A 23,667-nucleotide genomic window follows, 5' to 3' on the forward strand; every position below is an offset into this window, starting at 1 on the left:
CCCTGATCTGCCAGCATACCCTCACCCATCTCCACCTCCAAGCATTCCATTCTTTCTTCACCACAGAAGACCTGGCCAGCAAGCCCCACCTTCTGGGCTATTTCCACTCTGAAAATAAGACCAGCTCTTTCGCTCTCCTACAGGAACCTGCCAATAAGGAAAACAATCCCGAGTAACTGGAAATGAATAATAGAATTAGACTGTTAAAAACCCTCACGAAATGAAAAGCCATCATAACAGGTGGGCCCTGAAGGACCCTGTGAAGTAGCTCAAGAGGAAGATAGGGACTTCAGGGGGGAGTGGGGACAAGGAGATGGGGCAGACAGTAGGGAAGCTGCCTGGAGGAGGGGATGGAACGCTGGGGTTCAGCTGGATCAGGAGACCTCAAGCACCAAGGATAATTCTCAGAGCAGTTAATCCTTGAATATTGCTGAAGATATGATAAGGAAGCATGCTTTCACTCACCCTAACTGATTCTAAACAAGACACCTGGAAGAGAAGCCCGACACAGTGGCTCAGTCACCAAGCATCACCCCCCAGGGGTTAGGCTGGCCTGGATTTGCCACACTACTCTCCTGGTAGTGCAAATGGAAAAGCCTTCCAGATCCTTTCCACTAAAAGCCCCAGGCCACTCCAAGCGTGTGCTCTGTCAGGAGGCCTAGAACCACCTTCACAGTGAACACAGGCTCTGTTGACTGAATTTGAGAGCCTGGACCTTCTTTCAATTTTCAACCTTTTCTGTATTGAGGGATAGAATAAAATAGCATCAACATAAAGGATGGTGAGTACTTCTGTTACCTGCAACAAAGATTTAAAACACACTCCCCTCCACCCTGGGCCCCACACACAAACTCACATACCTGGCACCCGATCCCATGAGGCTCTAAAGAGTAAAAACATCACGGCTACTCAAGAACTCGCAAATTAAAAGGAAGACTAAGAAATCTATACTGTCTTGTTTACTCACAGGCACTGCCTACCAACTCTGGCCGAAGTACATAGGGAGATGTAGAAAACTGTCCCATACATAATCCCTGCCTACAACAAAGAAAAAAAAAAAGTCCATGCTGATTAGCACACATGCAAGAAAGCAGAGACCCACAGATTTGTAAACCAAGAACACAAATGTCCACTATTTCATGTGTAATCAGATTATGATGAAGCTAGCGAGCTATCATACTTCTCTAAGGAAACACTAAAAACGAAGGGCAAAATTCCAGATAACTAGGTAAAGACACAGCGAAGCTTAATTAAACCTGCATCTACTGAGGCATTCTAAGTGTCAGGTAGGACTGGGGTTACAGGACCTACAAAAGGACATACTACTTCGACCAGTGCTGTCCAATACTGCAGTCATTGGCCACACGTGGCCACTAAGCATTTGAAACATGGCCAACACAAACTGACATGCACTGTAAGTGGAAAATACACAATGGATTTCAAAGATTTACTATTAAAAAAAAAGTCAACTATATGACTCAATACATGTTGACAGAATTTTGGATATACTAGATAAAAATAAAAGATGATTACAATCTCAGTTGCTTCATTTTCCTTCTTGTCTACTAGAAACTTTGAAATGACTTGTGATGGCATGTATTTATGGCTTGCTTATATTCTATTAGACAGTAATGATTCACATTTCCCCCTAAAAGTCTGGCACAACTGGCAATAACAGCATCTTACTATTATTACAAGGCAGGCACAAAATTAAGGGAAAAAAAGTATAGGTTATCATGTTTAACACTCACTTACTATCAAATCATGAAGCTTAGATACTGTAAATTCCGCAAGTTGATAATGGATGAAAGTTAGTTTAAAAGATTCACTCTGCCACATGCAGAAGAAGGGATAATTAATCAACAATTTTATTTCAAAACTCAGCTCAGAGCTCTGTGATGTCATAGAGGGGTGGGGTGGAGCGGGTGGGAGGGAGGGGATATATGTATACTTATGTTGAGCCAACATCCGCTGGATCATCGAAAAAGCAAGAGAGTTCCAGAAAAACATCTATTTCTGCTTTATTGACTATGCCAAAGCCTTTGACTGTGTGGATCACAATAAACTGTGGAAAATTCTGAAAGACATGGGAATACCAGACCACCTGACCTGCCTCTTGAGAAACCTGTATGCAGGTCAGGAAGCAACAGTTAGAACTGGACATGGACCAACAGACTGGTTCCAAATAGGAAAAGGAGTACGTCAAGGCTGTATATTGTCACCCTGCTTATTTAACTTATATGCAGAGTACATCATGAGAAATGCTGGGCTGGAAGAAGCACAGGCTGGAATCAAGATTGCCAGGAGAAATATCAATAACCTCAGATATGCAGATGACACCAACCTTATGGCAGAAAGTGAAGAGGAACTAAAGAGCCTCTTGATGAAAGTGAAAGAGGACAGTGAAAAAGTTGGCTTAAAGCTCAACATTCAGAAAACTAAGATCATGGCATCTGGTCCCATCACTTCATGGGAAATAGGAAAACAGTGGAAGCAGTGTAAGACTTTATTTTTTTGGGCTCCAAAATCAGTGCAGATGGTGACTGCAGCCATGAAATTAAAAGATGCTTACTCCTTGGAAGGAAAGTTATGACCAGCCTAGATAGTATATTAAAAAGCAGAGATATTACTTTGCCAACAAAGGTCCGTCTAGTCAAGGCTATGGTTTTTCCAGTGGTCATGTATGGATGTGAGAGTTGGACTTTGAAGAAAGCTGAGCACCGAAAAATTGATGCTTTTGAAGTGTGGTGTTGGAGAAGACTCTTGAGAGTCCCTTGGACTGCAAGGAGATCCAACCAGTCCATCCTAAAGGAGATCAGTCCTGGGTGTTCACTGGAAGGACTGATGCTGAAGCTGAAACTCCAATACTTTGGCCACCTCATGCGAAGAGTTGACTCATTGGAAGAGACCCTGATGCTGGGAGGGATTGGGGGCAGGAGGAGGAGGGGATGACAGAGGATGAGATGGCTGGATGCCATCACCAACTCGATGGACATGAGTTTGAGTAAACTCCGGGAGTTGGTGATGAACAGGGAGGCCTGGCTGCTGCGATTCATGGGGTCGCAAAGAGTTGGACAGGACTGAGCGACTGAACTGAACTGATGTTGCTGTACAACCGAGACTAACACAACACTGTAAAGCAATTATCCTCCAATTTAAAAAAAAAATTTAAATTTCAAGACTGACGGATTTCTGTGCAAACTATTACTCTGTTATATATGGTTGAGAAAACATGTCTGTTTTTCTCTATCAAAAGATGGACAATTTTCCAAAGGATTCAAAAGGGAATTTAGTGAAGTAATTAGCCTCCAACTAAAAAAAAAAAAAGGGAATTTAACTTCCCCATCACTTCATTCTAGACACTACTATCTTCATTTTAACCACAAGACTGCTCCTCTGTGCCTAGATGGTGACTGAAACAAAAGTTGTCTGGTGAGACTAAGGAATTTGTTAATACAACTGGGAATAGCATTGATCACAACTATAGGAAATATGCCTTTATACTGTCTACCTAAGGATATAAAGAAGGACTAAATGGAGGAATGATAACACAGGAAAACACAGTCCCAAACTACACAGAAGATACCTGGCAAATGTGTTTCAATGACATATGGGAGCAACCCCTTTTTAGTGCTATAGCTTACAATGGCAGATACAATCATATTGGCCAATCTGTCAACAGTTCTTCAAAGGTAGGATACAGAACGTGATAACCTTAGTAACAGTAACAATAGCTATCATTTACATGATTACTTTGCAAAAAAAAAAAAAAATTTTTTTTTTTTTACTATCTGATTATAAATGAGTATTATCTCATTTAATGCTCACACCACACCACTTCAAAATAAGATGCTATTGCTTTTATTCTCAGTTTCAAGATTAGGAAATTGCCACCAAGCAAGTTTATTTGGCCAAAGTGGCACAATTTAAAAATAGAGAAGGCTGGGTTGAAACTCAAGTTCAGTTCCCGGGCTGCATATTAGACAGCACTAGTAATTTAAAAAAAAGTCTGACCAACAGACCAACCTTTTTACAACTTAAAAAAATTTTGTTGCCTTTAAAGATGGAACAGTCCTCAGATCAGCCACTGGCATATATACAGAGCTCCCCCTAGGAAGTCTGAATGGACCAATACGAAAAAAGGCATTCCCTTCTGGCTGTTTGCCCTCCCAACATTCCAGGGGAAGGTGGCATTTTATTTCTTTGTCCTTTTAACATGTGAGGCATACACATAGTGAATAAATGTAATGAGCTCACCAGTCCAAAAAAAAAAAAAAAAAAAATCCTTTTCCATACAGCTTGGCTAAAGATACCCAGTCAATAACATAAAATGTAAAGATAATTACAGACAAGTGAAGTGGCTATTTTTATACTCAGCTGAGCTGGCAACTCCAGACTGGGTGGAGGTTTCCATGCTTTGGAAACAATATGAAAAAGCAGAACGGCTAGATATTTAAATCCTTCTCCATCACCAGGACATTTCTGTTCCTTAGGAAATTATTCTCATGTCCTGTATACTACCTCTTTCCAAGCTATTAAAAAATAAAATAAAATACTACAATGCTTTACAACCATTACAAGCACTGATATAATAAAAGTTTGTCCTAAAACAATCACTAGTGAGACAGTAATGGGGCAGGGGGTGCAGGCAGTATTGGTTCTGGAAGCCACACACAGAAGCACCGGCAGCCAGCAGCCTGCCACCTCAGATATCACCAGGATAGGGTGAGCTACTCTTTGTTTCTTTTGCCACCGTGGACAAAAACACCCATCTGCAATGTAATGAAAATCAAATGCGCTTTGTTCCAAGGGGTATGCACTTAAAATAATCAGGGGTTGTGTTAAAGCACAAGAAGAAAGCAAGCTTGTTGCCAGACAAGGCACAAGTGGTAACACCGCCGTCCACAGATCGGCAGGGAGACAGGCTGGGACAGGGGTCATCTCTTTCTAGCTTTTAGAGACTCTAGAGGAAAAGCAATAGAAAAAGTCACCGAACAGCACACCAAACATGACCTAAAGTTGTATAGCACAGAAAGAATCTAATTATCAAGGTGTTGCTGACTGGATGTATACGCAAGGTTAGTGGAAGAAAGGAGTTTTTCCTTTAAAAAAAAAAAAAAAACTCTTAGGAAATCCTGGTTGGTATACAGATACTGGTTAGTGTCTACGCCTATATTTTCTAGTTTCTTCCGATTTAAAAAAAGCTCAAAAGGGACTTCCCTAGTGGTCCAGAGGCCTCCCTGGTGGCTGAGATGGTAAAGAAGCTGCCTGCAACACAGGAGACCCGGGTTCAATCCCTGAGTCAGGAAGATCCCCTGGAGAAGGAAATGGCAACCCACTCCAGTATTCTTGCCTGGAGAATCCCATGAACAGAGGAGCCTGGCGGACTACAATCCATGGGGTTGCAAAGAGTCAGACACGACTGAGTGACTAATATACACTGCTGGGTCCAGTGGTCAGACTCCACACTCCCAATGCAGGGGGCCCAGGTTCAATTCCTGGTCAGGGAACTAGATCCCACACACTGCAACTAAAGATTCTGCATGCTGAAAGACCCAGCATAGCCAAACAAATATTTTTTAAGTAAATAATTAAGCTCAAAGGAAAGAAATGTGAAACTTTTTTCTCCCCAAAGAAAATTAAGGATTTTTTTTTTAAAACGAAGATACAAGAAGGTCCTGAGCATATTCGTCGAAGTAACTTGCATCCACGATGAATGTGGATTGAGCCCAAAATAAGATTCACTTGGAGACAGAATGGTAGGCGTCTCCCCTCCTGGCTGTGGGTGAGGCCTTCCTGACATGGTTCAACGTGGGACTTCAGGGCCGCACATATGTTTACGGCCCTTGTACAATACAGGTTTGAACTGTGCAAGTCCACTTACATGCAACTTTTTTTCAATAAATAGATTGGAAAGCCTTTTGGAGATTTGGGACAATTTGAAAAACCTTACCGATGAACCATGTAGCCTAGAAATATAAAAAAAAATTTTTTTAAAGGTATATCATGAACGCATAAAATGTGCAGATACTAGTCTATCCTTAAATAGGCATAAGGCGGGTGATATTTAATATAAAACTAATAATGCATTAGGTTTCTTACTGTTTTCTAACTTTGCTTTCAAAAAAAATTACAGCATGCCTCTCTCTCATAATAGGAGAAACTGCCTATCAGCCTATCAACACGCTAAGCAGCTTTGTTTAAAAAAGTAACAGTTTTCAATACTGTATTATGAATATAACTGTAATACTGTATGCCATAAGATTTTATAAAGATTCATTCATTAGTGTCTAGGCTACACTACCATGAAGCAGTTGTATCAATTATACTAAGCCACCATAAAGCAATCACACCACTGTTTCTTCCTATAAATATGAATGTTTTCACAACTCTTCATTTTTGATGTCCAGTATTAGTAATACATATAACATCGGCAGTGTTTTATACCATAAGACTATACTGATGTGGATATTGATAATTAATCACATAAACAGACAATGTAAACTTAGGGTATCAATACATATACAGTACTGGAAGTGTATTTTCTCTTCCTTACACTATTTCCTTAACATTTCTTTTCTCTAGCTTACTTTATTGTAAGGCTACAATATACAACTGCACTCATTTCACATGCTAGCAAAGTAATGCTCAAAATTCTCCAGGCTAGGCTTCAACAGTACGTGAACTGAAAACTAAAAGATGTTCAAGTTGGATTTAGAAAAGGCAGAGGCACCAGAGATCTAATTGCCAACATCCACTGAATCATAGAAAAAGCAAGAGAATTCAAGAAAAACATCTACTTCTGCTTCATTGACCATGCTAAAGCCTTTGACTGTATGGATCACAACAAACTATGGGAAATTCTTAGAGATGGGAATACCAGGCTATCTTACTACCTCCTGAGAAATCTGTATGCAGGTCAAGAAGCAACAGTTAGAACCGGACAAGGACAATGGATGGTTCAAAATTTGGAAAAGAGTATGTCAAGGCTGTATACGGTCAACCTGCTTATTTAACTTACATGCAGAGTACATCATGCAAAATTCCTGGCTGGCTGAAGCACAACCTGGAATCAAGATTGAAGGGAGAAATATCAATAATCTCAGATATGCAGGTGACACCACCCTTATGGCAGAAAATGAAGAGGAACTGAAGAGCCTCTTAATGAAAATAAAAGAGGAGAGTGAAAAAGTTGGCTTTTTATAAAACTCAACATTCAGAAAACCAACATGGCATCTGGTCCCATCACTTCACAGCAAATAGATGGGGAAACAATGGAAACAGTGACAGACTTTATTTTCTTGGGCTCCAAAATCACTGCAGATAATGACTGCAGCCATAAAATTAAAAGATGCTTCCTCCTTGGAAGAAAAGCTATAACAACCTAGAGAGCATATTAAAAAGCAGAGACATTACTTTGCCAACAAAGGTCCATCTAGTCAAAGCTATGGTTTTTCCAGGAGTCATGTATGGATATGAGAGTTGAACCATAAAGAAAGCTGAGTGCTAAAGAATTAATGCTTTTGAACTGTGGTGTTGGAAAAGACTCTTGAGAGTCCCTTGAACTGCAAGGAGATCCAACCAGTCAATCCTAAAGGAAATCAATCCTGAATATTCATTGGAAGGACTGATGCTGAAGCTCCAATACTTCAGCCACCTGATGCAAAGAGCCCATTCATTGGAAAAGACCCGATGCTGGGAAAGATTGAAGGCAGGAGGAAAAGGGGATGACAGAGACAAGATGGTGGATGGCATCATTGACTCAGTGGATATGAATCTGAGCAAGCTCTGGGAGATGGTGAAGGAGAGGGAAGCCTGGCGTGCTACAGTCCATGGGGTCACAGAGTCAGAAACGACTGAGCAACTGAACAACAACAATAAATAATATCTACAACATACAAAATATGTGCTAATTGACAATTTGTGTTATCAGTAAGGCTTCCCATCAACAGTAGGCTATTAGAAGTTAAGTTCTAGGGGAGTCAAAGCGATACACACATTTTTCAACTTGGTGGTAGTGGGGTGGGAGGTATCCCCTAAACCCTTACACGGTTCAAGGGTCAACTGTGTTTTGCTTCTGGCTGCCTTTGGTAAGGAAGAAAGGAAAAGCAACCCACAAGTCCCTTAGCCTTCCAGCTCAGAGGTTCCCACGTCCTCTGGGGCAGCTGGGAGGAGCCACTGTGAACAGGCTGCTTCTCCCACCAGTGAAATGTCTATGGGTCAAAACCATCCACCCAAAGTCAGCACTCCCTTTCATTTTTGAAAAGCCATCAATCACAAACAGGTCAACTCTTGTAGGAGGAGATGGTCAAGTTATGTGAGCCTTCTCATCAAACGAAGAGGCTCAGCACAGATCTTGTTAACTCACTGACAAAGCTTGACAAATGGGTTTGTTTATGTGATTCTTGCCTAGCAGGATCCCAAGGGCCTGGGTTCCAGTTCCTTTTCCAACCTTCCTGTTGCTGCTCAAAGCCATCTGCCTCACTTCGGACTCCCCACCAGACTCCACTGCAGCAAGTCCGAGTTTATACCAGTCTTCTTCATTCATAATACTTGTCCTTAGCTACCTGTGGGACTCCCAAGGTCACTGTCTATATCAGAGAGAAAAAGAAAAGGACAACATCTAGAAGCCCTGTGCCAAGAGGAGCCAGAACTGAGGCTCACCTCTACCTTTGCCCCTTATTGACTGTGCCACTTTCAGAGGGCTCATTTCTCTTTCCTAGACCTCAACATCTGCTGTCGGTTGAGTTCCCCCCACCACCCCACTCCAACCACTGGAGCCTTGTACTCCAGTGGAATGAAAATATGTTAACCTCATTAAAACTCAAAGCTCCATGAAGGCAGGCATTGCTGTTCATCCCCAGATCTTCTATCTACCACTCAATGACTGCACCAGCATGTACTGCTCACAAAGGATTTGGTGCTAAGACAGCCCAGACCTCCGGAAATCTGCCAGTCTAGAAGCAAAGTGACTGGTGCAGAGAAGGTGCTCAAGTCAATTCAAAGGACTTATCGAAAAAAGCTTACATTATTCACCTTCTGTTATAGCCAGGTCACCATCCCTTTTGGCCCAAATACTCATTAAAGAGATAGAGGATGTCACCTAAGATGGATAGTGACAGAACAAGCTCCTGAGCAAGGCCGATGACCGTGGGATGACTCTCTCCCAGCACTTGCTACTTCCCAGGGATGGGCTAGTTCCTCTGGAAAAGCCAGCTGCTATTTGAGAACCAGTTCCCCAGCTAGGAAATGTGACCCTCTGTCTTCCTCGGGTCCCTTTTGGAGGGAGCCCCATAGGCTAGGAGACTTAAGAGGAGAAGGACACGGAGAATTGGAGATATACCCCCTACCTGGTTGAGCAGCCAGAGAGTGACCCCGTGAGCTTAGAAGTGTCATGTGCTGGACCCAGGGACATCTTCGTTCCCTCCTTCAACAGTAACGGGAGGAAACTGCTGTCCCCTGCAAAGCAGAAAACGGTATGTGCCAGCACTAGACCAAGAAATATCCCTGGAGTGAGGAACTCAAGACCCAGCCTTAGAATCCAGCACATCTCTGCAAAATAGTCATATGACAGGTTTACTACTTATTACTTCTAAATAGCATTTTACTGCCTCCAATAGAAATAGTTCCTAAAAATCGTCGATGGTATATAAACTGGTTTTCCTACTGAGGATATAAGACCCACAGTTATTACTTTGCACTCTTGTAGGATAAGGCTTCCCAGGTGGCGCTAGTGGTAAAGAATCTGCCTGCAATACAAGAGACGCAGGAGACCGGGTTCGATCTCCGGGTCAGGAAGATCCCCTAGAGGATGAAATGGCCACGCACTCCAATATTTCCTGCCTGAAAAATCCCATGGACAGAGGAGCCTGGTGGGCTACAGTCCATGAGGTCGCAAAGGGTCACACATGACTGAGCAACAGCACACACGCATGTATGATATCGTCAGGTCTGAGGAATAGTGGCACTTGTTAGAAAACAGATTCCCTTGTCATTGTACTCCCGACCTTATAAGGCAGCTGTTAAAAGTAAATAGGACAAATGCAACAAGATCTTCTAGGTACATTCAACAGACCTTGGGTTAATCTGGGGATTCCAAAGATGTTCACAACTGGGCTGAGCCCAGGGACTTCCACGAACCTTTTGAAACCAACAAAGATTACAAGTGGATAGCATCATTGCATATAAGTGAACTTCCCTCTAGGAAAAGTGGTCCAACACCTGCATCCAACTTGCAAAAATGTCCATCTTTAACTCAAAAATACTTCAGAATTCCTGCTAGATGGCCTGCCTCGGTCTGCAAAATGAACTTCTCTTGGAGGAAAACACTTGACTCTGTGCTGCCCTATAGCGAAGGAAGCTGCTCCGCCTTTTATTCCCCACCAGTGAGCTCTGCCAAGGCTTTCTTTCCTGGCTGGGTTTCTGTCATTTCAGCCAGCAAAAGGAACTGGACAGACGTAGTGAAAGTGAAAAGAGAGATGCTGCTGGGGTTGTTAATTCTAGACTCATTTAGCTCTTTAAAAAGAAAACATTCTGGATTAAGCAAACTGAGTTCATCTAGAAGGAAAGGAAAAACAACAACTGTAGATTGATATCACTGTTACCAACTGCAATACTTAACAGGGATAAGAAGAGTTAAGGTTAGAAAAGTAATTATTGACAGTGAGGAAAATTGACATAGTAGAAGACAAAATGCTTATGCTCGATTACTTGATGATAAATTTTGCTGTTTACTAAATGTCAATTTAAGAAAAAAATAAAGGAAAACATTATGTATTTTCTCACACTGTACAATAAACTCTTTGGCCTACAACCAACTTTTCTCACAACTGGATTCCGTTCATTTAGAAGCAGGGAGAAACAAGTCATGAACTCCCAAAGACTGCCCCTTACCCAGGGGTGACCGATGGCTGTGGAATTTACAAGCCAAGACACTGTTTCCAGTGGAGGCCAGTTACTACAGGAAGAACTGGACTAGGTCCCAGGTTCAGGTTAGATGAGGTGAGACCTATCACACAAAACCAGCTGGTGAAGCAGGCAAGACCCAGGAACTGTTCCAAAGGCCGGAAGCAGGTTTTTAAACTATAGGTAAAGCTCAGAAGGTAAAGAGTCTGCCTGCAGTGAGGGAGACCAGGTTCAATCCCTGGGTCGGGAAGATCCTCTGGAGAAGGAAATGGCAACCCACTCCAGTAGTCTTGCCTGGAAAATCCCATGGACGGAGGAGCCTGATAGGCTACAGTCCACGGGGTCGCAGAGAGTCGGACATGAGTGAAGTGACTTAGCATGCACACACCTCTTTAAAGACCCAACCTCCAAATGCAGTCACATTCTGAAGCACTGGGAATGAGGATTCAATATATAAATATTTTGTGTGGGGGGGAGGGGTGGTGGAGAAGGCATACAAAATCCAGCCCATAACAGTTGGCTAAACTTCACTTTTTGCAACTAAACAGTTTCAAATAAAAAGAAAGAAAGAAAGAAAACCAAGTCTCAGGGAGGTGATCCGACTTCCCTGAAGAGGAATACATCTTCTGAGCTTCAGCCTGCATTTGGGTAACTACCTCCACTCCTCGGAACTTTTGATTTCTGTTTCAATTCTCCTCCAGGCTCCCGAAAGTTCAATATCTGATGAACACCCTGAAGGGCTTTATGGCAACATGGGAGGGTGGGTGGGTGTGTGAAGTTCAATGTTAACCACCTACTATGTGACAGACACTTAACTATACACAGAATATAAAACTGAAGAATGAGGCATACTTCAGTGAGAAGGGGTTTTGTTTTAAAACACATGGTACGTCCGTAAAATTACTTGCTAAAATATTGATATATTTACTAATACCCATCAGTGAGCCTGATGTCAAAGGCTGGAGCAGTCTGTTCATGGTAGATGGCTGGAGTTGGGAAACAGTTTGATTAACAATCTTTCATTAAACTACTACCATCTGTACTTTTCAGCTCATGGGTAGCAATAAAACAAGAAATAATCTCTAAATCATGCAGCATCTTCATGATTTTCTTTTTTTTTTTTCCTGACTTTCTTAAAAGGATACCCCCAGTATCATACACCTATGTAAATCATTAATGGGGGGGTTGGTTAGAATCCTTTTCACTATCACCCATTTAAAATACACCCAAGAGGCCTTTGATATATTTAGCTTTGTCTTGTCAACTCCTATATTCATCATTTCTTCTATACAGAGGATATTCAGTCGGCTTCTAGCAAAATAATGCACAGCACGAACAGTGAATGCTTTCAGTACTGTAAGTTAAGGACTTTCTGATGTGACAGTTTTTCTTTTACATATTTCTGGGTATACTATTTTATACGTTGGTCGCTCCTGAATCTTCAGATTAAGGTCACCATTCCCCTCAACCAGAGAAAAAAGAAAACATGACCTCAGGATGAATGCACAAAAATCAAAGCAATGATGAATAAACCCTCTGCAACAATTCAGAGACATACACTTTCTGTTCTTGGAAATTCAGTGTGGTGGGTGTTACTCGAGATCATTTCTAGTCTGTTTGGATCCTGTATGGAATGGAGAATGAGTATCACTTGGTCACGCGCATCCACAGCTGAACTGTTGGAAGGCTAAGGTACTAAGAAAAGGAAAGATGGGTGTGCTTCTGAGCATCATATTACTTGTTTTCCTCTGAATTCAGGTTAAGGCAAATGTTGGAGAAAAATCTGAAGACACAAGTGTTTTGTGGGATAGATCACATGGATTTAATAGAGTGCTCTGTTTATAAGAATCTGTATTTTTTATCCTGATGGAACCTGTAAATATGCCATCTGGGGCACTCAACTGCAGCTGGGGGAACAGCCAGCACCATTAAGGATACCCAATATGTGCTAAGAGAAATTTTAAGTAGAAAATCACAACAAAAGGCATGAAATTCAAATATTTGAGTACTTACTGTGTGCAACACTGTTCTTGACACTACCAATTCAATAGTAAACAAAAGAGACAAAATCCCTGTCTTCATGGAACACAGATTCTAGTGCAGACAGACTACTAATGTGAACTAAACTAATATTAACTCCTGGCAAATTAGAAGGCAATTAAGTGCTAGGAAGAAAATAAAGGAGAAACGGGAATTCCCTGGTGGTCCAGTGGTTAGGACCCAGAGTTTTCACTGCCAAGGGTGCAGGTTCAGTCCCTGGTCCAAAAGAAAAAAAAGAGAGAAAGAGAGAAGAGCACCAGGATATGCCATAAAGAGGTGGCCAGAGAAGATGATTTCTGAGTGAAGAGCTGAGGGGTTGAGTGGCATTGCCCTGGAGACATCTAGGAGAAGAGTGATCCAAACAATGGGGAACAGTAAATGCAGCGGCTCTGAGGCAGGAGTGTGCCTGGCAACTTGAAGTAACAATGAGGAAACCAAAGGGTTTTAATGCCTTAAACTGCTTCCAGATTAACAGAGTTAGAATCAGATGGAAAATGTCATGAACACAGCCATATTTTCATACACGCACAGAGCAGGAACATGCCTCTGTAAATGGGTGGTGGCTCAGACGGTAAAGAATCTGCCAGGGGCCTGGGTTTGATCCCTGGGTTGGAAAGATCCCCTGGGGAAGGGAACAGCTACCCACTCCAGTATTCTTGCCTGGAGAATTCCATGGACAGAGGAGCCTGGCAGGTTGCAGCCCACGGGGTGGCAAAGAGTCAGACACGACTGAGTGACTTTCACTTCACTTAAGCCCCTAATCTTTCCAAGCTTGAAGAAATGAGGAAGAGAAGGTTGAGCAAGTAATCCAGGGTTACACCTGGGTGACCAGCCAAGAAAAGACTTTAGTATAAATATCCCAAACTCGCATCACACTTTTATCTCAAGCTTTGATCCCTGGGTTGGGAAGATCCCCTGGAGAAGGGAAAGGCTACCCACTCCAGTATTCTGGCCTAGAGAATTCCATGGACTGTATAGTCCATGGGGTTGCAAAGAGTCGGACACAACTGAGTGACTTTCACTTTCACTTTCCCACTTTAAAATTAAGAGGCACTCTTGTTTTCCTAAAAAGAAAAAAAAAAAAAAACTGAAAAAAACTGAAGAACTCAGCCAACTAACATAACCTTAAAAGCTAAAACTGATCAATTTCACTCGTCATTCAGCAAGTAACTGAGAGACCCTACATATACCCTATACACATGCTGAAGAATAATAAATGCTTCATTACCGAGATCCCACTACCCAGCAGTCAATTGTATAGGTGTGTTTCACAGAGAAATTGCTTAAGGAGAACACATTTCAGATGCTGACTGTAGCACTGTTAAGTAAAAAAAAAAAAAAAAAAGTAGAAAAAGAAACTGTCCTATGCAGAAAAAGTGTAACAGTGAAAAACTGGAAACTCTCAAATTTTCTCTTGGCAAGGGAAAGAGCATGCTATAATTTATTCATACACTAGAATTCTCTGCAGCAGCTAAAGTAAATAAGATCTACAGGCATCTCAAACACATACTGACAAATTTAAAAATGCAAGCTGTATGTATATAGAATCACGCTACTTAAATAAAATGTTAAGCTTGGGGATATGGTTTGTGGATATGTAACACAGAAGTACAAACGTGTTTGGACACTCTGTATACTGACTTCACAGTAGTGGTTATCTGAGGATGGATGCAGAAGAGGAGGGATGGATAAAATATTTCAGTTGCAGTTTATTTTTAACGAGAGGGAGATATGAAGCAAATATATAAAGATCAGTAACTCAAACATAAGTAGTGGAAAATGGAAGCCTTATTATGTTCTCTTTATGTATGTTTGAAAATTTTCATACTTTTATTAAAACAAAAAAACAAAAAAAACAGGAAGAATAGAAAGAAGGGATAGACAAAGCTCCTCCACCACATTCCAGTAACTCCAAGGCCAAGTTTCCCTAACTTTCAAAGCTCAGGTTCTTCACCCTTAAGAGGTGAGTGATGCTAGATGTGCCTGCCTCAAAGATGCTACAGAAGTGGCAGTCTGGAGACAGAACTTCATTGTCAGATACAATACTGGCAGGCAAGGGCACTACATCTTGTCCCCACTGAATCTCCAGGGCCCAGCAGCCATTACTTTATTTCAATTTCACAGATAATAGTAATAAGATTTTTCAACAGGGTTATATCCCCCCCCCTCAAAAAAGGCATAAAAACACATCTAAGGAGTGTAAATGACACAATAAATGCTTTACTGAAACATCTCAATGAATGCAGACAGCTCGGAATGGGACCACCTCTCCCACTCCCATTCCAAGTCATGCAAGGACTAGTTAAAAACTGTAAGAACAGGATAAATTTCCTCACATAAAATCAACTATTTTACATGCAAAAGAGAAAAAAATATGACACCAGTTAAGCATCACTAAGAAAGGATAATCAGATTACATCCATCAGTAATAAAATTCCCAGCCACACCTGTAAACAGGACTACGCAGGGTGGAGACCAAGCAATCAAAATCCAGCCTCCCTGTGATGCGCTCTCTCCTTTGAAAGTTTGTCCAAACCTCATGAAGGTGAAACTCTCCTTGCTAAGATGAGCTTCTGCTAAGTCTTACTGACAGACAAAACCAACTCCTCCCTCTGTCAGGCTCTGACGAGCTTGAGATCACATTCTCCAGAGAAGTGGCAATGTTTCCCCCATCCCGGGGTGCTCGGCAGTCTCTCCCGGAAAGAAAACAGATCCCACCTAAATCACCTGTGAGCCTAAGGTCAAGCGAGGCCGCAGGCCCAGGTGAGCGACCTCGAGTTCGCATATTTCCCCAATCATCGGAAACGAAGTTGCGCGGAGCCGGGCTCTTCGGAGAAGCGCAAGCCTGGCCACAGAACTCAGGCGCTGGGAGATCACTTGCAACCTCTCCACTTCACCCCCGGCTCCATCTGCCGCGTCTGCGGTCTCTCCCGGCTCTCAGCCCCACCCCCCTCCACAAAAGCGGGGTACGAGGTCCAGAGCAAAGGAGAGCGCGAGCCCAGGGTTAGCAGACGAACTCTGCAAACTGCAGAAACTAAACCGCGGGCACACAACCTGCCCGAGTCAGCAGCGAAGGGAGGAGGGTGGGTTAGGGAGGGTACCCACCCTCCTGGGGAGAGGATGGGGTAGATGGCTGGCGGGCGCCCCTCTTGCGGCTCCAAGAACTCCCTCCTCCCGAAGTCTGCCCGAACTCCAGCATCCCTCCTCCCGGCCCTCCTCGGAGCTGCGGTGGGGAAAAGGACCCGCAAGATGGGGGAGCTGGAGGGTTGGGGGGCAGTTGCAGGCCCGGAGTGGTCCCGCCTGCAGCCTGAGGGCTCCTGGAGTCAGGAAGAGAACAATAGCGGACCCTCAGTCGCCCGAGCCCTCAGAGTCTCCCGCTCGCGCCTTCCTCCCCAGCTCCTCCAAGTTCAGCGCGGAGGCGGGTCGAGTCCAGAATCGGGGACCTGGGGTAGTCAGACGCCGGGCGGCCCGGGCAGGTGGGACTGGGAGCGGGCTCGGGGTACCCAGAACGCCCCGCCAGGAGTGGGGGAGCTGGTCATTCATTCCCACCCGCGGTCCCTCCGCACCTACCCCTGCCCCAGCCGGCCTGCGAGTGGCGGGGATTCAGCAGGAGAAGCCCCTCTCGTAACTTGGCGCGCCCTCCCTCTCTACTCGGACCCCTACTATTCCCCTCTCCCTCTGTTTCTCCGCCTGCCCTCTGCAGACACTTGGCGGCAGGCGGGGGAAAGGGACTGGTAGTGGGACCCTCGCAGCCACTCCGCCCTGCGCGTCCTCCGCGCCTCCTACCCTCATCGGAGTCCCAGACACAAAGGCGAGGATCCGAGCCGAGGACCCCGCGCCGGGAAGCCTCCCGACTCCCGGCGCCGCGCACTTACCCCATCTAGGCGGCGGCAGCGGCTCCCCGGGTCTGCCCCGCTGACTGCGACACCCCGCCCGCGGCTTCCCCAGGAAAACGCGGCCGCCGGGCTCGCTTCCTGCTCGGCTTCCTGCGCCTCGGTCCCTCCTCCTCCTCCTCCCCCCGCTGCGGGGGTCCGAGGGCGCCGCGGCTCCCGGGCTGGGCCGGCGGGGCGGGGTCGGGGGCGGCGGCAGCACCACCACGTGGCCGCCCGGCGCCGGCCCCCGCCGACCCGGATCCCGCGGGAGCCGGGAGGGAGGTGCTAACCATTCCCCTCCTCTTCCACCGCGCGGCCCCAAATTCCGCGAGTCAGGTGATCCGGCCCCGCGCTCCGGCCGCAACCTGCGGGAGGTGCTCCCGCCCCGCGCGCCCCAAGCGTCCGCAGCCTGCTTGTATTTTCCGCGGATCGTGGGATTCTGCCCCGTGGATCTGCTTGCATCATCGTCACCTGAAGCTAATGGAAACCACCGGTGTTCTGACCCCCGGGATTTTAGAAAGGGTGAGATCCTGAATAGTATTCATTTCTGGTTAACGTCCAAAGTCGTTTGTGGTCGTGTTGGTGTTTGCAAGTCACTAATCCAAGCGCCTTCTACCCAGAATCAAATCGGTCATAGTTTCCAAAATTATTGAACAGAAAGGAAACTAAAACCTGCTGAGTCCCTGGACTGAACCAGTTGGTCGGAGCGACTTTCCTAACGTTCATCAGGTGGCAAGAGAAAACTACCAGCGTTCACGCTGCTCGCGAGTTAGGAAGGAGACGCCTACTGTCTGAACTGAGAGGCACGGTGCGGAGCGCCCTCCCTGTGGGGTCTGGGATGCCGAGGGGCCGGCCTCAGCACCCCCGGAGTTACTCTCTCTTCTCCAGCCCCCTGAGCCCCTGCATTTGAATCGTAATGGACTGTTGCTTCAACTCCCAAGGATTTCAAAGCTCTCCGCCTCTCTTTTAATTTGGGACCCCTTTGCGATTCATTCTGGTCATGCCAACCAGCTATGACTTTAAAAGTCTTTTCACCAAAGCCCCTGTGTTCTGTTAACTCCAAGTCCTTTGCAGGAAGCTTTCTGGGATATGTGGTATGAGTCCCTTTTTGGTGAGATCAAATTGAAAGCAATGGAATAAAAAAAAAAAAAATCCAATACAAATGAAATTCACCTAAGTTCAGTTTATAATGGCTTAAACAGATCCCCACGACTACCAGTTAAACTTTATCTGTACCCCTACCACCCCATTACCACCACCACCAGCAGCCTGCCAAAGGAACAGCCTGTCTTAGCTTTAACAGGTGACATCAGAGACAAAAGCTGTGTAACTAGCTACATGGTCTTCCCTTCCTAAATCATAGGTCAGCAATTCCTTAGAGAAGTGATGAATAGCTGGTTTAAAGCAAGCTGTACACTCCTCTTCCTGTCTTTTATCCCTCTCAAATAAAATCACCCTCTAAAAGACACCTGAACTGATAAACTTCTTTTTGGTTTAATGCTGGCAATTTCCACAGTACAGTTATTCATTGCAGTTCACATGAATGGTGTAATGTAGGGAATCTATTGGGAACAATACCGCCACGTGTTAGTTTTCTGTTCCCCTTTCACCGGGTCAGTCTCGCTGAACGGTGGCAGCTGGGAAGATGTGCGCTGGAGCACCCTGTTCTGTGCTGCCTTGAAAAGTTGTGTGCTGGGCTTAGTCGCTCAGTGGTGTCCAATTCTTTGTGACCCCATGGACTGCAGCCCTGCAGGCTCCTCTGTCCATGGGGCTTCTCCAGGCAAGAATATTGGAGTGAGTTGCCGTGCCCTCCTCCACGGGATCTCCCCGCCCCAGGGATGGAACCCACCTCTCTTGCCTCTCCTGCATTGCAGGCGGGTTCTTTTACCACTAGCGCCATCTGGGAAGCCCCAGCTACAGAATACGCACCGCCTTCTATCAACCCAGGGATTGAACCCAGGTCTCCCACATTGCAGGGGGGCTGGAGGGCGGGGGAAGTGGAGGGAGTGGGGGGCTGGGGAGTGGATTCTTTACCATCTGAGCCACCAGTGAAGCCCACCTTGGAAAGTTAACATGTGGGCATTCTGTACCTGGGGCTTCCAGGTGGTGTTAGTGGTAAAGAACCTTGCCTGGAGAATCCCATGGACAGAGAAGCCTGGTGAGATACAGTCCCTAGGGTCGCAAGGAGTCGGACTGAAGCGACTTCACACACACACACACGTTCTGTAGCTGAAGGAGTTAAAATAGCAAACAATAATTGTGTAAGGCTTCCTTGGTGGCTCAGATGGTAAAGAATCTCCCTGCAATGCCGGAGATCCAGGTTCGATCCCTGGGTTAGGAAGATCTCCTGGAGAAGGGAATGACAACCCACTCCGGTATTCATACCTGGAGAATTCTGTGGACAGAGGAGCCTGGCAGGCTACAGTCCATGGTGCCTCAAAAAGTTGGATACAACTCTGTGTGTTTAACACACACAGGGTCATCAGCCTTTTTTATTCATAAAATAAACATTATTCATGGAATAAATTATTTTTCTCTTTTACACAACCAGGCCCTGTCCCAGCCACCTTCCTGGGAGCCCACCCGCCTTTGTCAGCTCTGAATGGTTCCCACAGGTGGCTTGTGTGATTATTCTCCTTAATTTATAATCCCACCTTCTCCATCAGCAAGTCCAGCTCTGAGTGAGAGATTGTTGTGGAGGAAAGGACTCTTATAGTTAATCCACTGTGCTAAGACCCTTTTCCAGATCTCCCCCTCTATCGAAATGCAGACCACCAGCTTCAGACCACAACTGAAGTTCTGCCACCTGTAGGGAGATTGGTGGTCAAGTGTATGTCTGAGCAGTGTCTTCTCATTGGTGTTTTCACCCAGGCCTTTCAGAAAATGCTAATTGGGATCAGGATACATTGATGAGACCCTCTGATGGAGACCTGACCCAGGTGAAAGGGTTTGAGACGTGGAAGCATCTCAACTGTATAAAACTTTGGGGGCTGTAAACAGCATGTTGAACTTCAGTAGGAGAATAACCCCCAAATCAAAGTGACTATGGTGTGATATATAGTATTGGAAGTAAGAAGAGTCAGGGGACCAGATTTCCCAACCCTTCTGTTTGACTCACTTTCCATTTGAACTTCACCACATGTTTGGGTCTCTCCTGGCCCACTTTCCCAGTCAGTAAAAGAGAACACTGAATTACATGGCCTCTAGCATCCTAAGACCATTCCTTTTGTTTGTACAGCTTTCACCGGCTATGTAGCCCTCACATGTGTTTGGCAAAGTATCTGATCTTGCAGGTCAGTCTTGTCATACCTATAAGATTGTAAATCCTAAGAGTCTTGCCATCCAGGACTTAGCATGATCCATAAATGAAATCCATTGGTTGGTAGGGCTCAATTTTCATTTTTGAAATTAAATAATGTCACATCCCTTCTTTCTTGCTCCATCTCTTACCAATATCAGTTCTTCCCAAATTAAGGACTTTTTAAGTTTGAGGAACCAAAGCTAAGACTTGTTGGGATTTAAAAAAATTGTCCCTGAGGGAGAAAATAGAGATGGCCAAAAAGTGCCAGAGCCGAAATTACCCCTCCACTTTCTTTGGTGTTTGGTCAGGCTCTGACTGCACCTCTGGGTCTAGTTAGAGGCAGCATAATTGAAAGGAATGTGGTGATATTGGGCCCAGTCCAGAGAATGGAACAAAAACACAATCAGAAGGCTGGAGAGAGATGATCTGTGGGGAGAAGCTGAAATATGTGTGCGTGCTTAGTCACTCAGTCATGTCTGATTCTTTGCAACCCCATAGACTGTAGCCCGCCAGGCTCCTCTGTCCATGGGATTCTCCAGGCAAGAAAACTGGAATGGGTTACCATTTTCTTCTCCAAGGGATCTGCTCGACCCTGGGATCGCACCTATCTCCTGTGTCTTCTGCATTGGCAGGCAGGTTCTTTACCACTGAGCCACTTGAGAAGTCCCAAAAGCCCAAATATTCACAACAAAACCACCTTCTGTGTTTTCTTGGTGATGTTTCCAAATAGGAGGAAACTGTGACATGGGAGAAAATAAAATAACTCTGACATTTCTTCTCATAATGTAACAAGACCATAGTAATGAAGAAGCCTCCAAACTCTGATTGGTCCATGGTTTTTCCACTTGCCAGGAAGCCAGCAGAAATTTCCTCAAGGGTAGATTACTACCCTTCCCTTCTCAGTCACCTTGGTCACCTGATGGCAAGGTGAAGTTAAGATGCTCGGTAAAAATACATCCCACAGCCCTACATCAAAGCCCTGCTTATAGGAATGTGGCAGAGAAGATAAGCATCTGAGCCTTGACACTACAGACCTGAGAAGGTGTTAAGACCATCTGGCCCATCACTGTCTATAAGGAATGGAAAGTGTGTAGAACGTTCTATCCAGTATTGTAACCTCTAGCCACATGTGGACACCTGAGACGTCATTAATCAACTAAGCTCCTGAGCACTCAAAACGTCACTAGTCCAAATAGAGGTGTGTCATAAATGTAGAACACACACCAAAATTCAAAGGCTAAAAAAGAAAATCACAAAATATTTTATGTTGATTACATATTGAAATGCTGATATTTTGGATATATTAGGTTAAATATATAATTAACACTAATTTCAGTTATGTCTTTTTACTTTATTAAATGTGGCTAACTAGAGGACTTCCCTGGAGGTCCAGTGGTTGAGATTCTGTGCTTTCAGTGTAGGGAACATGGGTTCAATCCTTGGTCAGGGAACTAAGATCCCACATGCCATGCAACACAGCCAAAAGATAAAAGTAAATAAAATAACAATAAAATGTGGCTAACTAGAAAATTAAAAATTACTATGTGGCTTACATTGTATTTCTATTGGATAGCATTGCTATGGGGGCTAATATTAGCAGCTAGTACACATTTAGCACCTTCTATATACCAGGCGCTCTTCTAAGTGATATACGCATTAACTACCATGGCCAAGTACTTAGTTATCCAATCTGGGACATCTCTGAGAGTGAAGTGGGGCAGGCAGATGCTCAACCAGCCACAACATCTGAACAAGAGGCATAAACTGAAACTGTCCTGAGAAAACTGAGATGTCAAGTCCCCTTAATGTTAGGTCAATGTAATCCTTACATCAAACCTATGCGGTTGTTATTTAGTCGCTCAGTTGTGTCTGACTCTTTTGTGATCCCGTAGACTGTAGTCCGCCATGTTCTTCTGTCTGTGGGATTTCCCACGCAATAATATGGGAGTGAATTGCCATTTCTTTCTCCAACACCAAACATATAAGTACTGTTATAATCCCTTTTGGGCACACGAGGGAACTGGGGCACAGAGAGATTAAGTAACTTGCCCAAGGTCACACAGCTGGAAAGTGGCAGGGTTGTGATTCAAACGAGGGCGGTCTGGCTCTTGACCCTTCACTCAACTGCTATGCACCACTGTCTGCTAAAGAGTTAATATGGATGGAGGTTCTAATGGATGCCATTTATCTTAATTCTCACAGCAACTTGGACAGAGCATGATTCTGTTTTTACAATGCAGAAACTGAGTTTTAAATAGTTCGAGCAACTTGTCCAAATCCTAGAACTGGAAAGAAGGAGCCAAGAATCAAGGTTTGGGATGACCAACTCCAGAGAGGTCCTCTTAACTACCACTTTGTTTTGCTTTCAGGCCCCCTCTGTTTATAAACACCTCTTATATTGACTTTACTACTTCTCTGCATTCTAGCAGAGGACTGGATAAGAGTAGATGAGAACGCAGGTGTCATCACCTTGAGACAGGCAACTAATACCAAAAGCTCCATCTTGTTGGCCTCTCCTTTCTCGGAAGGAGCATTGTAAGATAATCCAAAGAGCCATCCATGGGCCAAGTTGGTTGTTCTGCTGTGCATGTCAGGAATTCCAGAAAATATTTGCCATTGAGGCTGTGGAGGTAGCATTGTGAGGAGCTCACAAACATCAAGAAGACAGCTGATTATCTAAAGGCTAAGAGCAAGGGCTTTTACAAAACTCCACAGTCAGAAGCAATAACAGGGCACGTCATTCTATGAATGTGGCAGGGGTAGCTTTACTGGCTTCCTCTGCAGTGGGTCACAATCTTAGCAGCTCCTTAGAATCACCTGACTTTAAAAATCCCCATTGCCTTGGCCCCACACCCTAGAAGACTGGTTTAAATGGTCTGGTGTGGGGCCCGGGCATTGGTATTTTGCATTTTCCCCCTAGATTGTCATAAAGTGGTACCATGGCAGTCTTGGCTGTCCTGACTGTCCCAGCCATGCCTGGAGCATCTAGTTCTTGATTTAGCATTGTAAGCAAAGTGAGTTTAAGTGAAGAGGGTGGGTTAGTTATTAACGGGCCTTACAAAAGCTGATGCTTCAGAATGATCTCTTCATAGAGTAATTCTAAAACAAGCCACTATTTTTGTTGGCCTGGTCCATTTGTTTTCTGTATGGCACTAAACTGAGCTCCAGATTTTTGTCTTCTTCAGTAAGATCAACTTCTGCTTATAAGGTATTTTAATTTGTGTTTCTTCCTTAACTAAACAATGCACACATAATACATCTGTGTCCTACTTTGGCTGATGAGTTATTTTGCATCTGTTATGGCTTCTTGTTTATGTTTTTCTAAGGTTTGGTAGCCATTTGGCTTCTGTTATTCATTTTCACATTCCCAGTTTTGTGGCTTTCTTTAACATCCTTAGAAGATATAAGTAGTTTGCTTCTTGTTCTCAAAATTGCTCTTTCGACTTTGTGAGAGAACACATTTTTAAGAGACATTCTATGTCAGACAGTTCATACTTAAGACATACGACTACACTACTGTGAAGCTATTTAACAAAATTCCACACACCC

General features: G+C 44.4%; 1 protein-coding gene across 9 annotated transcripts in view; it reads right to left on the reverse strand.

Annotated features, from left to right (window-relative positions):
• Positions 1-16,962, reverse strand: part of RAI14 (retinoic acid induced 14) — a 160,724-nt gene extending 143,762 nt beyond the window's left edge. For 2 of the 9 annotated variants that reach the window (XM_043488752.1, XM_043488748.1), the window contains exon 1: positions 16,821-16,961. The gene's annotated coding sequence lies outside the window, so the exon portion shown is untranslated. Of the gene's footprint in view, positions 1-9,350; positions 9,460-15,672; positions 15,844-16,731 lie in introns of those variants that run through there. The other 7 variants (XM_043488749.1, XM_043488746.1, XM_043488745.1 and 4 more) reach the window with 6 other exon arrangements.
• Positions 16,963-23,667: the final 6,705 nt, after the last annotated feature.

The sequence above is a fragment of the Cervus canadensis genome, chromosome 16, assembly GCF_019320065.1.
Source record: "Cervus canadensis isolate Bull #8, Minnesota chromosome 16, ASM1932006v1, whole genome shotgun sequence".
NCBI classification, from domain to species: Eukaryota; Metazoa; Chordata; class Mammalia; order Artiodactyla; family Cervidae; genus Cervus; species Cervus canadensis.